Genomic DNA, 15,922 nt, shown 5'->3' on the forward strand with positions numbered 1-15,922 from the left:
CATTTCATTACCTGGGTCACAGACTGCTTCAAGATACAGCCCTGCCAGAGATGCCGAGCATAGTCATTCCAGAATCCTTTACTTTAACACAATTGCAGCATCTCTTGGGACAGATAAACTGGGCTCGAAAGTCTCTAGCAGTTCCAACATCTGAACTCTCGCCGTTGTTTTCTGCTCTTAAGGGACATACATCTCCTTCAGATGTTATTCCATGCACTTCTGAGATGCGTCTTGCTTTACAAGGGGTAAACACAAAATTGCACCAAATAGCTGTAGATCGTGTGCCAACAGCCAACTGCGCTCTTTCATGTGCTATCTTCACTACACCAAGATTGCCGACAGCAGCCTTATACGTTCCGGATACCTCCTCAAAGGTGGCAATCGTGGAGTGGATTCATCTTTCGCACACGCCTCAAAGGAATGTGTACCCCAGTATGGACGCTGTTGCTGATCTCCTTGTAAAGTGCAGAGGCCGTGCAATTCGCCTGAGTGGAAATGATCTACTTTCCATCTACCTTCCCTTTTCTCAGGAACAAGTGCTAACTTTGATTCAGTTTTCAGATAGTTTCCAGATTGCTATTGCAGATTTTGTCGGTTCATTCTTGTATAATCCTCCTAAGGACAAAAGATTCACCTTGTTGCAACAAGTAAACTATCACCTTTCATCCATGTTGGTGCTTCAACCTATTCCCACTGCAAAAACTCTGTTCACAGATGGCTCCTCTTCCTATGGTGTCCTTGCATGGCGGGAGGATGGACAATGGAAAACTGTGTTTACAGAGAAACAACTTTCAGCACAAAGATCAGAACTGGCAGCAGTGATTCTAGCCTTTCAAACTTTCACTACAGAAGCGTTCAACCTCGTTGTAGATTCTCAGTATGTATACAGACTGTTATCATCGCTTCCAGTTGCTTATCTGTCTCCGTCCATGGACGAAAATCTCTTTAATTTGTTCGCGCAGCTTCAAGAACTATTACAGAGACGTTCATTTCCCTTTTTTGCTGCACATTTGCGCTCTCATTCTAACCTCCCAGGATTCCTGGTGGAAGGAAATGCAGTAGCTGACGCTGCCCTCAGGACTTTAGCTTTCTCCTTGTTCGACAATCCTGTAACTAGCCATGAAACTTTCCACCAATCAGCAAAGGTTCTACACAAGACCTTCAACATTCCAATGTCACAAGCAAGGGACATTATTTCATGCTGCCCTTCGTGCTCCAAGTCTCCTATCTGCTTGCCATTTGATGCTGTGAATCCTCGAGGCACGGAGGCGAATCAGCTGTGGCAGATGGATGTGACACATGTCCCAGCCCTTGCTCCCATGTCTAAGCTGCATGTCACAGTGGACACCTTTTCAGGTTTCATTTGGGCTACAGCACTGAAGGGAGAAACTGCGAGGCACGTCATACAGCACTGCATGAGAACCTTTTCAGTTATGGGAAAGTCTCAAGCCATTAAAACAGATAATGGCCCGGCCTATGCTTCTCAGGCCTTTAGTGACTTTTGTGTGCAATGGAACATTTCCCTATCTCATGGGATTCCGTTTAATTCGACAGGCCAAGCTCTCATTGAAAGGACACACCTCACTTTCAAAACTCTGCTCCATAAACAAACTGCAGGACGTCACCTTCCAGCCTCGGAGATCCCTTTGGCAGTTGCAAAGGTGTTGTTCACCTTAAATTTTCTTCTCTTTCCACATAATAAGCCTCATTCCCCAGTGGATCTCCACTTCAAGAAAGAAGAACAGCTACCTCGACCTTTGGTCTCTTATCGCCTCTTGCCTGACATCGAATGGCGAGGACCAGTTCCACTCATCACTTGGGGTCGTGGATATGCTGCAGTCGCCCTTGAAGAAAAGGCTGTTTGGGTGCCTGCCAGGTGCGTGCGCCCTTGGAGAGCTAAGGAACCAAGTTGAGAATATCCACCTCGTTGTTTGACTGCACTAGTTTCCAGTGTCAAATGCAGCAACTCTTCCACTATCTTCAACCTATGCCTTTTGTTTGCCTCTGGGCGGCCTCTGGTTCCTGGCTGCCTGGATTTGTTCCAGTTATTCTCTTACCTGCATTCACTAGCAGATCACCTTGATTTGCTTGCTTAACCTTCTTTCTTCTACAGGTATCGTTGTTTCTTCAGAGCTCGATGTTTCAGTACTTTCCTGAGCTCCATGAACTTTTCCTGAGTTCCAGGACTATTTCTTCTACATGGTCGTGTGTAGTCGGAGAAGAAGACGACCGGCAACTCATTCATCGTCTTCATCCTCCTCTCCAACACCATTTTGCAGTTCTAAACCTGTCTTGTACTTTATATTGTACTTGTAAAAATTGCATATTTACCTTTGTATGCTTCTTGAAATATCCGCCTCGCATGTTACATGTGTTTTCCTTATAGCTTGGTAATTAATGATATGGATGTTTATATATGCAAAGCTTTTCTGAAATGGTTTCCATTTAGAGCGTCACAATTTTGATGATATGGAAATGTTTATGTAAGGTTAAAAACATTGTCTTTGTGCAGTTCTAGTCATAGACATATTCATGCATATATGTTTTATTTCAATGATCCTAAATCTCCTCGTTGTGCTTGCAAAAGTTGCAATTCAAAATGTGGTAACATTTATATACTTTATTTGAAATGATTTCCTTTGGTCAAAGTATTGGTCATTCTCAGATTTGTTCAAGATATATATGTCAAGTCTGGTGGTATCCTACCCTCTTGGTACCCCTTTTTCTTTGAAAAAATTCCCCTCTATATGCTACCTTTGGCAGTAAACCAGGTTCCCAGCTTTTCCCTTCACCTTGTTTCCTGCTGTTCATGGGAGACCTTTATGTAGTTGGTTTAATTCCCATCTCATTTCGCTGGAAACCCTTGCGTAGATGGTTTAAATCCTCATCCTGGCTGGGACACCTTTATATAGGTAGCTTAAATTCCCTCTAGTGGCGCAAACCACTTGTACTTAGGTGCCTTAAATCCCCTTTCTGGAATCGGACCCTAGTTCCCCGTTACCTGTGGTCGCTGTGGTAAGTCCAGAATCTGTCTTCCTGAAAGTTCCCTCGATTCTGTAGCCTCAGTGCCACACACCTTTTATGTTTCCTTATCCATTTTTCCTCAGTTTTCCAAATAAAAATTAAAAAAAATGGGGGAGGGGTCTGGGTAGGCTATATAGCCCCAGCTCTAGTTATATTTTAATTTTGGGTCCCGGATCGGGACCTCTCTTATGTTTGGGCAGTCGTTATTCGTTATTTTTAATTTTGGACCTGCATCAGGTCCTCTCTTGTGTTTGGGGAGTAATTTGTTGTTTTACGCTGCACGCGAAAGTATACATGTTTATGAGGTGATTTGTTGTGTTACATTACACATTGAAGTATATATTTATGCCTAAAAGGTTTACAGTGTATCGGATCGATCACTTTTTATGTTCGGCTAGTGGTTTGTTATTTTCATGACTTTATTGCTACATTATTGTACAAGTATTTCCTCTGATGAAGGGGATGAATATTGATGGTGTTGCTAGTGTTTATATCACAGTTTTGATGTGGACACTGTTGGCACTGTTGATGCTCTGCCCTTTCATGTCGAGTTCTATATCTAAACAAATGGTAATGTTTGTGTCAGATAAATGCTTATGATATTTCTAACCTTCCTTTTTATATAACTAAATCAAAAATAATTTAATTTAAAACAAAAAAAGAAAGATGATATGTCGGAATACGTTTCACGGATCCGCCATGGATTCATATTTATTTGATTATTTTATAAGTTTTTCGAGGTCTACTTTTGGTATAATTGCGCGTAAAAGCGAAAGTGAAAGCATGAATGAATAGTGTGGTTCACTTATGAGATTAATCCGCCTTTATTTTGTAGATCCGGTCATGTTCAAAGTTGTTAATGAGCGTTAAACTTGCTTCCCGCCTTTTTGGAGGGCAGCAACAGTGATTTTATTGGTTAAAGTACTAATGATGATGTCACGTTTGTTCCCTAATAAAAGGCAGAGGCACCCCGCTTAGGCAGGAGAAGTTCGTTTATGTCTTTTAGTTGGGTTTTAGTTGAAGTCAAGTTTAGTTTAAGGGGCTAGGAGCGGGCTGGACGGGTTGGATGGGTTTTTCTTTAGTTAGAGTTAGATCGCGGAAGATCATTCGGTTTTAGTTTTAGTTAGGTTCTTTTAGGTTAGCCTAGGGTTAGGCCCGCGGAAGATATTTCGGTTTTAGTTTATTTAGTTAGCCTCGCGGAAGATCGGGCGCGCAGGGTCTTTAAGCTTAGGAGAACTTAGCTTAGGGGACGAGCCTACGCGGGTTCTGCCGAAGCCACTAAAGATACAACCGGTGTCTGTCTTCCTTTGGGGTTAAAAGGGGGAGTAAAGTAAAATTTTTAATTTCTTTAATTGGGTCCGCCTATTCAGAGTCAGGGTATATATTTTATTTCACGAGGCAACTTTTCTTTTAAGAAGGCAACTAGGAACTCACACACCATCAGAGTCTTCAATTGGCTTACTCATTATCCTTCAGACTGTGAGGCTTGGCCGGCGACCGTGCTCAAAAGCACGCGGAACGCTGGCCGCTTTCCCCGCAACTGGTACCTCGTGCATAACCAGTCCAAGGCCGTGCACGAGGAGCTAAGAAGAAATGGCGGCAATATCACAGCAGTTCCAGTAGGTCAAAATACACAAGGAGGCCTTTTGAAAGTCAAATCATTGCCGCCGAGGAAATAGGTTTATAAACGTATATGAAGACTAACCATTCAAAAGGGATAGTTCACGCTGCAACTATTTTCTTTCACAGATGGTGCCAAAAGAACTATGAATATAAGAAGAAGCTGCTGGATCAGGCCGGTGGCCCATCTAGTCCAGAATCCTCTTCTCACGGTGGCCAACCAGATGCCTGAGGGAAAACCCTATGGTTTTCAGAACTGGTATTCAGAAGCAGAGCTGGCCCACCCATGGGGTGGGGTGAAATGGCTGCCTCAGCCCCACTGCTTTCGCCACCTAACCCCACTTACCTGGAAATAAGCCCTTGGGACTTCTAAGTAAACATGGTTACGGTCGTGCTGCAAGAGTATTAAGGACTGCAGCCTTACGTACTTAGGCTGCAGTCCTATACATACAGTGGAACCTGGGTTTTTGAGCATCTCAGAAGCCGAATGTTTCGGTTTTCAAACGCCGAAAACCCAGAAGTAATTGCTTCCGTTTTCGAATGCGCTTCGGAAATCGAACGGCTTCCGCTGCGTGTTTTTCAATTTTTCCAACTGAACTTGCAGCCAGCCCTTTGCGCCTCGGTTTTCGAATGTTTTGGAAGTCGAACAGTCTTCCGGAACGGATTACGTTCAAGAACTGAGGTACCACTGTACTTGAATTCTGTGGGGTTGACTTCTAACATGTATAGGACTGCACTGTTGCTTGCTTGCTCTGTCTTTCACACTGTCCCAAGGGCTCGGAATGAGTTAAACTTTTATAAAATTTAAAATATACTCAGGTTTAAAACAAACAAACAAACAAACCACAACCACACATCTCTGAGAAGATTGAAGATCGGGTTGGGGCTATTATCAGAAGTGTGTGCATATCAGAAAATGTGACACAGTTTAGAATGCTGTGCACAAGTGACTCTGGTTCAAACATCTGGTCTTCCACAACTATGTTACGGAAACCTGAAAATTGCATGTGGTAATGACAGATTATTTGTGATGAGGAATTCACTGTCAATAGTAGATTGCTCCTACAGAGCCATATTATCAGCAGGCATAATTAACGGCAACTCAGTTTATGCCTAAATCTCATACCTATCAGTCTGGCCTATAAGGCATTTTATCTTCATAGATATGACTGATAAAAATCTCTCTTTCAGCTTGATTTAGCACTTCTTATCAGCATTCAGTTTGCATGAGCTGCAAAGTTACTTCTTTGTATTAAGAAGTAGCAACCAACGGCATTCACCAAAATGATTCAGCACATATTGATGACAAGGCTTAGTTTGTGTGTCACTGATATGTGTATTTTAAAACAGCAAATATAATCAGTAGATGGATACTATCCAAACTTTCAAAGTTAAGTGTGCTATATCCCGGAGCTGTAAATGTAGAGATACCACTATAGCATTTGGAATAGTGCATTTTTACTATTTTCTTGTAAATGTAACATAGTGGGCCGATTCAAAACACATTTAAGTATGGCAAGAAGTGGCTTGCCCTTAGAAGGATATCATCTGCACATTGCAATATCATTTTAGGTTATGGTCTGGATGCGCAGAGAACTGCCTTAATGGCCACTCTTGCAGATTATGGGTTGATTCCCCCAATACTCCACTTGTAGCAATTTCTTACCATTCACAGTGCAATCCTCTGTTTGCCTATTATGTTGATTCAATGGGACTTACTCCCAAGAAAATGTGTATAGGATTCCAGCAAATCGTCCCATTTAAGTAGCAAAACTGCTGTTCCCCAATGCAAAAATTGTAGCAACGCCTCCAGGCTCTTGCCTTTTCTTTCCTAGCTGGATCCCTCTCTTCCTCCGCCTCTGATTTCTTGCTGAACCCTTTATGGCAGCAGAACCATTTTATGATGCACCTGGAAATGTTGCCTTAATGAGTAGGGTTGCCATATGTATCGAATTTTGGGAAATCGGCAAAACGGTCCGGGGAAAGCTCAACAACTTTGAGTTTCATTTACTAAAGAAAGCTCAACAACTTTTGTGTCCTGAATTTTACTTCTAGATATATGGCAACCCTATTGATGATTTTTGAGGCAACTTCCTACACTGGGAAAGTGCCATAGTTTAGCGGTAGAGCACATGCATTGCGTCCTAGGTTTAATTCCTGGCAACAGCCTCTGTCAGAAACTCTAAAGAACTGCTGCCTGTCAGCATAAGGGGCAATGCAGAACTAGATGGTCTGAATCGGTATAAGGCAGTTTCCTGTATTGATATCTTACGGTTGTGCTGGATACATATAAATAATCTGCAATGTTCCAGAAGGAGCCTACTTGAACTTGGTCAGTTTATCATAATCTTAACAAACTAGCTCACTTGTACGCCACAATTTCATTATTGATTCTTCCTAAATCGCAGGAGCGAGTTGCAAGTTAATAATCACAATTATGAGTTTAGTGATAAAAAAAACAGTTCTGAGCTAGAGTAAGAAATTCAATTTCAGAGACTTACCCATTCCTGGCCTTTGCAATTATGAAAAGCTCTTGCATTTCAAATCTTGAAGTCCCTCACTCAGCCTTAGATTATTCTGCCACAGGAAAACCCCAAAGACACATATCACTTTCTAACTAAAGTTGTTAATATGAAGTTGAAGGAGCTTTCTGCATTTAAATCAACCTGCTGCAGATTCCCTGAACCTCAATTGCTTTTGAATCCAGACAGCTGCAAAGGAAGGTAGGGGAGAGCAATCACTAACCAGAGTACAGGAATATTCTAAATTGCCAAAGCGTCCCATTTTCATTAAAATCTTACCATTAGCTGAGAAATAAATCAGACAGCAATCCAGCTCTGCAGCTGAATATTGATACGAACCTTAAAATGTAGCATGAAACAGCTGCATGAAAATAATGCTCTTGAGAATAAATCAAAATATATGTTCTAGTTAGTAAATCCAACTCAAGGCCTTTGTTCAAACAAAAAACCAAAAAAAACCAAATGCACCACATTAATACAAGGGAGGAGGGAAGCAGAAAATTAGACATTTGGCTTCTGCTTCTGGTATTCTTATACACATTGCAAAAATTAATCTTCACCCTTCACAAAACTCTGCTGATGTCATTGAAGTTTAACCTCAGGTAACCCAGCTATCACTTTCTAAGTGCAGTCTCAAGGTCACCCACCGTTTTATCTGTGCAATATGAATGTTATTTGAACTGCTGTCTCCTCTCCATAAAAGAATCATGAGAAGAAGCTTTCGGGTTGTTGTGGGTTTTTTTTTAAGAGAAGGATCATTCAAGTTTTATGGACTTTATGAGCAAATTAGATTGCATTGTCTTTAGTTATTGTTATTTCAGATCGTTCTGTTATTTTCCAAGCGACTGAGTTTTATGAACATTTTCATGTTTCATTACCGCTTTGGGAAGAATTTGGGGGGTGGGGTGGCCCTGAAGCAGTTCCCCGGTGATTCTGCATTAGCTGCAGTTATTTGATGCCAGCCTGAACCTACAGGGCCCCGGAAAGAACAGGTTCTCCATCATCCCTTGTATTGGTGACACAAGGCAGTTGGCACCCTCACCTTTGTGAGGTCATCCTTCCTTTCCTTCATAAATGTACTTAATTAATTGCTTTAGTTTATGGGCTGCTTTTCCAGCAGGAAGCTGCATCACTTTCACAGCTGATGCAACAGATTTTAGTTATCTATTACATTTATATCCTGCCTTCGATTCCCCCAAGGAGTTCTAGGTGGTATTCATTGTTAAGTATAAGCGATTTAATTCACACAGAAATGGAAAAAATATGCATGCTTATTGATGGTTTAAAATGGAAAATTGCTAAAGGGTTGTTAGCATTTTCCAGTCTTGTTTTCTAAAGGACCCTGAGCTCCTTAATGGGCTAATGAATAACTGTTGTTTTCTACTCTGTGCTGAGAAAGAATAATTGATCGTGTGATGAAGGTGTGGAGTTGCAAATGCGCCATCTTGCAAGGGTGGTGGCTGTCCGCCATCCGCACCCCGACCCCCTTCTCCCAAACTCCATGGAGTGAGGATGTAAATGAAGCTCTCCTGAAGGGAGAATAAACAGCCTAAGGCCAATGGAGGCAGGAATGCAGGCTGTGGGGAGAGACTGACCTCTGTTTCTAGGTCCGTTTGCATTATTTCTTATTTTCTGAGATGCTGAGCTTGTGTTGGACAGCACAAGACATTGTATGGCTTTTTTGGATGTATCTTTGATGGGAATAAGTTCTTATGCTTCCAGTCACTGTGCAAACTGTGCAAATTCATGAGCTTCACAACCACCATACACAAACTCTTATCAACCATAACAAAATCGAAAATTCTTTCTAGTAGCACCTTAGAGACCAACTGAGTTTGTTCCTGGTATGAGCTTTCGTGTGCATGCACACTTCTTCAGATACCATGTGAGGTAGATTAAGCCGAAAACTGGTTCATGACCATGTGCAGTACTCAGAACTAGCACTCAGCTATATAGCTGCAAATAAAAGCATTTTCACAGTGTTTGTGTGTGTGTGTGTGTGTGTGTGTGTGTGTGGATTCCACCCTTGTCTACTCTACCCACTGTACTACACTGACTGAATTATTCCCCTTCTCTCTAATTTATGAATGCCAAATCAGCATTGATAAGTAAAGGTTGGTAGAGCATGAGACTCTTAATCTGAGGGCCATGGGTTGGAGCCCCACATTGAGCAAAAGATTCCAGCATCACAGGGGGTTGGACTAGATGGCCTTTGCGGTCCATTCCAACTCTACAATTCCACGTTTCTATAATTCTGTTTTTTCTTACAATTAATAATACAGACTGATCCTGACATATCAGCTTGCCTAAGCCCCCTCATATTGCTTTCCCAGCAAACTAGTGGATGGACGGAGATTTGAAACCAGGACTTATTAGCTCATAGCTCATGATCTTATCCGCAAGGCCACATTAGCTTTCTCACCTTAATTGCTTATGAATCCATTTGAAAATCTTATCAAGGCATTAGAGATTTAAATTAAGACAAATAAATAAATAAAGATCAATCAGAGATCAATTAGTTGTGTGAGGCAGTGGCAACAAAAAGAGAATTTCTAGGGATGTAATTAAGATGGAAAATTCTAGTGGGAGGGCAATTAGGAATTGTTTGGCAACGGAGCAAAGAGTTGCCAGGAGCAGCTGCACAACTGCTATCAGTTCATACGTTTTCAAGGTTACTCCTGACACCCATCAATTTAAAATTTTTAATAGCAATCAAATTATGCTGCCATAGGGGGATAGGATAGATGACCCACGAGAGATCTCTTCCCTATCAAATGATATAATGGACTATTTGAGTTGAAATTAATGAAATGCTAACATTGTTGCATGAAAAAAAGTATTAATATTCATTGCTTATCTGACATTCGCAAACTGGAGGGGGATGGAAACTGTCTTTTTGAACACACTATCAATCTTCCCAGGTGTCTCCAGCATAACAAATGTATGCAGTACAATTTAGAGAAGAAAGAGAAAGTAAACATGGCTGATCCTGGATAGAAGTAATGCAACATGTGCTTCATCTTTCCAAGGAATGCAGGTGGCACTGTGGTCTAAACCACTGAGCCTCTTTGAAGGTCGGCAGTTTGAATACCTGCAACGGGGTGAGCTCCCGTTGTTCTGTCCCAGCTCCTGCCAACCTAGCAGTTCAAAAGCACGCCAATGCAAGTAGATAAATAGGTACTGCTGTGGCGGGAAGGTAAACGGCGTTTCCATACGCTCTGGTTTCCGTCAAGGTGTTCCGGTGCGCCAGAAGTGGTTTAGTCATGCTGGCGACATGACCCGGAAAGCTGTCTGTGGACAAATGCTGGTTCCCTCGGCCTGAAAGCAAGATGAGTGCCACAACCCCATAGTCGCCTTTGACTGGACTTTAACTGTCATGGGGTCTTTTACCTTTTACCTTTACCTTTCATATTTCCAGGTCAAATGTCATCAAGAGCTTGCAAAACGAGGTTGGAGGTCTCACCAATGTATTTCAATTAATAAGGCAAGGGTGGGGAACCTTTGGCACAGGAGCCCAATGTGGCCCTCAGGCCTCTCTCTATGGCCCTTGTTACTCTCCTTGGGTAGCACACCCTCTCTTCCCAGAGCACCCCACTTCATGATGCTGCTCCACACCCTTGGGTGCTTTTGCCTGCCTGGAACATGATCTGGTATAAAACTTATGTTTCCTCGATGGAGGGTAGAGGTATCTGTGTGGAACCCAGGTTGAAATGTAACCCGCCAAGATCAGAGTTGCCTCCGCCCACTTTTCCTTCTGGCCCCACCTACCTCTAAAATGGAGTCCTTGGAAGGCTGGCATCAAGGGAATGCAGCTTTGGAGCTTAAAAAGGCCCCTCACCCTTTTCATGAAGCATAGACCAAAGACAAACATCTTCAGCACCTCCATGAAGCCATGGTCAAGATACATGAGAGTTAGCAGCTCATTCCATGCACTTAAAAGGAGATATTTGAAGTTAGCAGTGATGTTCATTTTACAGGCTGGGTCCTGGGGGTGTGAAGGGGTCTCTGGCATCTGTGGGCACCTGGAAAAGTTTATCAGCAGTAGCAGCAACAATAGCAGATGGAACCTTACACTGGTTTCCCAACCACCTCTCACTTTTGATTGGGCAGAAGACTGGGCTCCAGGGCAACCAGGGGGCAACATAATTGAGCTCCTGAGACTCGGAGCATATTGCCCCACAGGGGAGCCGCAGAAAGAATGTACCGGTAGTTGGTCAAGCGAGCCATGGACTCAAAAAGGTTAAAAATTACTTGAACAAACATGGTTCCAACAATAACACTTGGCTGTGTTTAGGCTACATTTCGCAGATAGAGGTATCCCAAGATGGAGAAAAATAAATAAATACAGATCAAAGATAGGAATGGCTGAATTGAAACCACAGAGAGTAGTTGAAAGTCAACAAACCAACAAATTAAAAAAGGGAGCCAATCCAGTACAAGGGACTTTGTGGGCAGAATACCCTGAATTAAATAAATGATGTTTTTTGTTTGATAGGTATTTTTAGTCTTGTAAATTTTTCGGTTTTATTGTAGTGTATTTTTCTTTTTCTTTTTCTCTCTCTTTCTTTATTTCTTTTATATAACACACATTTATTCTAGATGTTTGATAATTTGATTATGTATACTGTAATAACTATCTTAAGTCTAGAAATATCCAATGTATGATTAGTTTGTGAGGTTTTTCTTCTTCTTCTTCTTTCTCTCTTTTGTTTTTTGTATGTAATATATGTTTGTATGTAATATATGGGATGCAGGTGGCACTGTGGTCTAAACCACAGAGCCTAGGGCTTGCCGATCAGAAGGTCAGCGGTTCAAATCCCTGTGACAGTGTGAGCTCCCGTTGCTCAGTCCCAGCTCCTGCCAACCTAGCAGTTCAAAAGCACATTAAAGTGCAAATAGATAAATAGGTACCGCTCCAGCGGGAAGATAAACAGTGTTTCTTGCGGTGCTCTGGTTCGCCAAAAGCAGCTTAGTCATGCTGGCCACATGACCCAGAAGCTGTACACCAGCTCCCTCAGCCAGTAAAGCAAGATGAGCGCCGCAACCCCAGAGTCGTCCGCGACTGGACCTAATGGTCAGGGTTCCCTTTACCTTTTATATGTTTAATAAAACAAAACAAAACAAAAAGGTTAAAAACCATTGCTATAGATGTTAAATGGCACTGGGGACAAATTGACAACCCCCCAGTGCTGCAGTCTAAAGCCAGCCCCCGATACTGTGTGCCCCCAGCTCCCGCCTCAGAAACCAGTCCTGAAGGATACCATGGTCAGAGAAATCGCCACGGAGAAATCATATAAGAGTAACAACCTCACACTTCCCCTATCCCTCTTGTTGGTAAAGGGCACCCAATACTGTGACCACGTTCAGATTCCGTCCCATAAAGAGGGCTGGACCAAGTTGCCTTATCCAAAATGGGTGCATCTGCAACTGGGTAGCCAACCAGAAGCAGTAGATCCTGCCAGATACCTAGGACCCAGCGAAATGCCTAAGGATGTTGGGTGTTGCCTCCAGGCCTGGTGTAGCTTCATAATAAAATGATGAGGACTAGAAGCAGGCACAGAGGGATTGGCTGGGGGATGGATGTGTACCCAATACAAATTTGGGAGGTGTGGCCTCATTAATCTCTTGCTGCAAAGTTGATCAAGAGTCTTCTGACCTTCTTAAAGACTAACAAATTTATTACGGCACAAGGACTAGAATCGTGATGTGGAAAACTTTATCTCATAATACATTTGTTATTCTTTCTTTTTTTGAAATCATTTTTATTTGATTTTACAAATATAAATTTATAACATTCCGAATGCATATCCACATATAGAGATTACTCTGAATCTCAAGACTCCCCCCCCCCAAGCCCCTCCATGGATCCTATTGTCAACATTTACAACTGCATATTATTCCATATTCTATATTTTAAATCAATCCATCTTATCTATAGTATTTGTTATATTACAAGTGGGTTTCAAATCCTGCTAATGTTTTCATGTGCATGCAGTGGTCTCCTAGATAAATTATAAAATTTCCCCATCCTTTTAAAAAAGTTTTTGTCCTCTTGGTTGCTGAGTTTTCCAGTCAGCTTTGCCATTTCAGCATAGCCCATCATGTTTGCTATTCTTTAAGGGATTCTCGCTGCTTTTATGGAAAACAAAGTTATCTTTCTTCCAAAACAACTCACCCTTCAATTCTGTACATCAGGATGTTGGATCAGCAGCACCCAGCAGCTGGAGAAATCTTTCTGCTTGCTCTCAACAGTCCACTGTGTACAGAACAGCTCAAAGAAGCCTGTTTATTATACCAATGCTAATGTCATTGTGGATTCCCCCGCCCCTCTCCTGCCTCTAACTTTGAAGGTTAGCCAAAGAAGATGGGCAGCTTTCATTGCATCTTCTGCAATGTTTCCAGTTGCTTAAAACCCAAAGGAAACCCCAGAGGGGATCATTCTTCTAAGTGTCAGAAAGGGCTGGAAATCAGACAAAAATCAGGCAAGGAACGGCTGCCAAAGCCAAGGCCCCTTGTGTTGATGATGAACTGAAGGGGCCAATTCTGGACTGAATTACAATGTGTTTATTTCATTACTGTGTTTATTTTAATCCTAACAAGCTAAGTACTTAGACATGCTGCCTAATCTTCCTTGAGAGAAGGGAAAGAGCGGGTTTTCTCCTTACTAGAGTTCTCTCATTTCCCAAGCCAGGGAAAGAAAGAAAGAAAGAAAGAAAGAAAGAAAGAAAGAAAGAAAGGGGAGAGAGAGAGAGAGAGAGAGAGAGAGAGAGAGAGAGAGAGAGAGAGAGAGAGAGAGAGAGAACCCTCATTCATGACATGATACAGGAAGGGGAAAGGGGAAGATGCTGGAACAGCATGACAAAACAGCCTCACAGGCAAGCTTTCTGGGATTGCTTTGAACTCTTCCTCATCATTATTTCATGCACAGGATAGCTTTTACGCTTATGAGAGGGGAGGGAGAGGGAAGAGAGGAACAACCAAAGTTGCCTTCAGGATTTTTTTTTTAAATCAAAGCTCCTGCTTTACTGATTCCTGCTGCAGTGAGTTTTCAGTCAGGGAGATGCAAGTCTGGTAACCTATACACGACAACTATTTTTCTTTACGTTTACAAACACGCACTGGGCCTGCAGGTGATTTATCAGGGACAACAGATATAGCTATCCTATTTCTGGAAGATAATCATGCATCTTGACAGTGGAGCGCAGGTCTATGCTCTTTGATCTGATCTTCTGATGTCACTCAGACGCGAGTGCCGTACACACCATCCTATGGACTATGGAAGGATGGTCATTCCAAATGTACTCAAGGGAGAATGGGATATTAATGGGGGTTGCAGTTTCCTGAGCTGCACCTTCAATAATTAAGGTGTTATTGGGGGGAGCAGGAAGCAGGTTGTTAAACAATGGTATCTTAGCTCAGTGAGCATGTGGCGATCACCGAATCTTCTGCCAAAGTGATTCCATCAGAGGTTGTATTTATTTAATATATTGCAATGCAATATACAATTTTAAGACCACTACAGTGGTACCTCTGGTTACGTACTTAATTCGTTCCGGAGGTCTGTTCTTAACCTGAAACTGTTCTTAACCTGAAGCACCGCTTTAGCTAATGGAGCCTCCCACTGCCGCTGCGCCGCCAGAGCACGATTTCTGTTCTTATCCTGAAGCAAAGTTCTTAACCTGAAGCGTTATTTCTGGGTTAGCGGAGTCTGTAACCTGAAGCATATGTAACCCAAAGTACCACTGTATACCTAAAAGACCACATTTCCCCATATAAATCTGCCCTGACCATGAGGAACTTTTCTGCATGCCATATCTGAGTAAGGCTTAAAGGTGGCAGTGAGAGAACAGGCTATTCCCCCCCATGCTGTCCCCCCCCAATGTTTTCAGGAATGCTGTCCCTGGGGAGGACTGCCTGGTACCCATATTATCATCATTTTGGCACCCAGCAAATGCTTTTTTGTTTTCCCAGAGATTTGAGCAGCATCAGTAGTAGGCTATTGCAGTATAAAATCTGTTCTTAATAATGTTTGTTTGTTTGTTTGTTTGCATATTAATTTTCTTTACTTCGGGTGTATGTTGATTGCTTTAGGACTATTTTCCGTGGGAAATAAAGTATAAACTCAATAGACGCAATAGATTATACTGTGATTTGTTTCATTCTAAAAGGAAAATGGAACCAGAGAATTAAAATATTGAAACACAGGCAATTATTTGACTATGTTTTATTAGAATATCAAATAAAAGACAACTAAAAGAGATAAATACAACAATTATGCCTAGGCACTGTGCTCCACAGATAAAAAGGAGATCGATACTTGATTCCTAGAATGAGAAAAAAAGTATTAATACATTTCTGGGCATTTGGTATATTTATTGAAGCCCCAAAGAGCTAAAATGCTGTTGCCCGGTTGAGAAATGTGCTGTTGCATTTTTAGGACACTTTCTTAAAGCACCATCACTGCTGGTTTCTCAAGCTGCAGAACTTCAGTGACCTACAAACAGATCAATTTTTGAACCTGGAGTTTCAGGCCTTTTATTAGGCTCCCAAGTGGCTTTGGATACACATATGATAAAGAGCAAAAGATCGTTGCTAGCCCCTCTCCTGCTGTCTTCCCTGCCCAGGTTCTTCTCTTCCTTGAACACTAAACAAGCAGCTCTGCTTGAAAAGGCAGAAGCTCCTCCTCTCCTGTTGAGAGGACATTTCTCCCCCTCCCCAATTATGCCCTCTTTGTATCAGGGGGCAGAGACATTTCG

Source organism: Lacerta agilis, chromosome 11, assembly GCF_009819535.1.
Source record: "Lacerta agilis isolate rLacAgi1 chromosome 11, rLacAgi1.pri, whole genome shotgun sequence".
Classification (NCBI taxonomy): domain Eukaryota; kingdom Metazoa; phylum Chordata; class Lepidosauria; order Squamata; family Lacertidae; genus Lacerta; species Lacerta agilis.